Source organism: Papio anubis, chromosome 16, assembly GCF_008728515.1.
Source record: "Papio anubis isolate 15944 chromosome 16, Panubis1.0, whole genome shotgun sequence".
Classification (NCBI taxonomy): Eukaryota; Metazoa; Chordata; class Mammalia; order Primates; family Cercopithecidae; genus Papio; species Papio anubis.
The window spans coordinates 27885616-27888136 of NC_044991.1; the positions used below are offsets into that span (position 1 = coordinate 27885616).

Here is a 2521-nt window from a genome sequence, read left to right on the forward strand (position 1 = left end):
CAAGTGCCTGACAGTATATAAAGCATGCTGCAGCGAGCAGTCAGGCGTTTCCAGGATTTTTTGTTTGGGTGGGCAGCGGTGTTCCGTTCTGGCTTAGGAAGCCGCCTACTACACGCTGGAGGCAAGAGGCCGGAGGCCGGAGCCCGGAGCTCGGAGCTCACGGCTCTGTGGCTTTTTTTTCGCCTCGCCGTGGTAGATGGTGGAGACTGAGACCGCAGCCCTGCAAGAGCGGTTAGGAGGGCCGCCGGCAGCGGGAACTGCTCCTGTCCGGCTAGAGGTCGAGAAGATGGGAGAGCTACGTGCCCCACGTTGGAGGCTGGGGCCTGTGACATCGCACCTCTCCTCGTTGTGGTTGGTGGCGGCCACGGAGACGGCAGCAGCAGCTGAAGTGGTAGGAGGGGAGAAAATAGTTTTGGGGTAGATGGAGGGGTAAAGAGGGTGGTGAGTGCCAAATGGAAAAAGGATGGCAAGCAGGAGAAGGCGTTGCAGACAGGGTGAGGAAAAGATGGTGGGAAAATAAGTTTTTGGGTAGATGGAGGGGGAAAAGTGGGTGGTGAGCAGCAGGAGTGGTGGGGAGAAGGCTTTGGGAAACGCGGGGGAAAATGTTTTTGGGTAGATGGAGGAGCAAAACGGGAATGAGAGCACATAGGGTGAAAGAGGGTGGCCGCGGAGAGGGAAAAAGATGGTGGGGAAAAGGGTGGTGAGCGGGAGAGTAGAGAGGGCTTTGCAGAAAAGTGGTGGGGAAACAGTTTGGGGGTAGATGGAGAAAGCAAAAGGGGTGGCAAGAGGGAGGGGGCCGGAGGCAATTGGGAAAAGAAGTTGGGGAAATGGGGGGGGGGACACAGGTTTTTGGTAGATTTTTTTCTGATTTTTAAATTAGATTATAATACAAAATACAAATAAATTAGATTATTTGTATTTTTGCTTTTAAGTAGTGTTTCTACATTTTGTTTATTAATCGCTTGCCTGTTGCATAGTTTGCAAGTACTTTCTTCCGTTATCTGGATTATTTCTGCATTGTACTGACTGCTTCCTCTGCTTTGCAGAAGCTTTTAAGCTTAATGTAATTACATTTGTCTACTTTTGCTTTTGTTGCTTGTAGTTTTGATGTCTGTCTGAAAATTCGTTTTCCTCACCAATTTCATTAAGCATTTATCCTATATTTTCTTCTCTGGTAGTGTCATATAGTTTCAGGTCCTACATTTAAATCTTTATTTTGAGTTGATTTTTGTGTATGATAATTGTCTAGATTTATTTTACATGTGGGTGTTGGGTGTTTCTTAGCACAGTTTATTGAAGAGATTGTTCTTCCGGAAGGTGTGTTGTTGATGCGTAGGTTAAAAATGAGTTGACTGTAAATGCGTGAATTTATTTGAGTTCTTTATTCTGTTTGATTTATGTCTGTCATTTGTCTCTGTCTCTCCCCTGCCCCTTTTTTTGACAGTGCCATGCTGTTTTGATATTATACTATAGATTTGCAGTTACTATGGATTTGTAGTATATCTTGTAGTATATTTTGAAATCAGGTAGTGTGATGCCTCCAGCTTTTCTTTTTATTCAAGATTATTTTTGTATCTGAGGTGTTTTGCATTACCATGTGAATTTTGCAATAGTTTTTTTTTATTTCTATGAACGAAGTCTTTGTAATTTAACGTGAATTGCATTGATTCTGTAGATCACATTGAGTATTGATAGAGATATTTTAACACTATTCTTCTAGTGTATGGACGTGGGATATTTTTCCGTTTACTTGTGTCTACTTTAATGTCTTTGATCTATGGTTTTTTTGTTTTTGTTTTGAGACGGAGTCTCGCTCAGTCGCCCAGGCTAGAGTGCAGTGGCGCGATCTCGGCTCACTGTAAGCTCCGCCTCCCGGGTTCATGCCATTCTCCTGCCTCCGCCTCCCGAGTAGCTGGATTCACAGGCGCCTGCTGCCGCCACGCCTGGTAATAATTTTTGTGGCTCTTAGTGAGATGGGTTTCACCGTGGTTAGCCAGGATGGTCTGGACGCCTGACTCTTTTCATGATCTCTCGCCTGGCCGCGCCCCTCCCAAAGTGCTGGGATTACAGGCGCGGAGCCACCGCGTCTGCCTGGATCTATGTTTTATAGTTGGTCATTGTAGGAGCTTTCACCTTTTTGCTGCTGTTTATCCCTAGGTATCATTGGGTTTTTGTTTTGTTTTTGGTTTTTGAGGTGGGTAGTTACTGTAATGAACAGCTTTTGATTTTTCTTTATGTGTTTCATTATTGCTGTGTGTGCTACTTACTTTTTGTATTGATGTTGTATCTACAACTTCAATGAATTTATTTCTCAGAGGTTTTGGTGGAATCTTTAGGTTCTCTATGTATATGATCATGTAACCCGAAACATAGACAATTTGACTTTTTCCCAATTTGAGGGTTTTATTGCATTCTCCCGTGTGTGAATTGCTCTAGCTGGGCAGGAACCTCTGACTTGGACCTCTGACAAAGCCAGATCTAAGCAGACGCCAGCAATACGTAACTGAACGAAGTACAACAA

At 44.3% G+C, this 2521-nt stretch overlaps 2 gene segments (V, D, J or C); both read left to right on the plus strand.

Moving 5' to 3' along the window:
- The window catches only part of LOC103888259, a 641220-nt gene that overhangs the window by 505712 nt on the left and 132987 nt on the right, over positions 1 to 2521 (plus strand).
- The window catches only part of LOC101024006, a 644330-nt gene that overhangs the window by 489794 nt on the left and 152015 nt on the right, over positions 1 to 2521 (plus strand).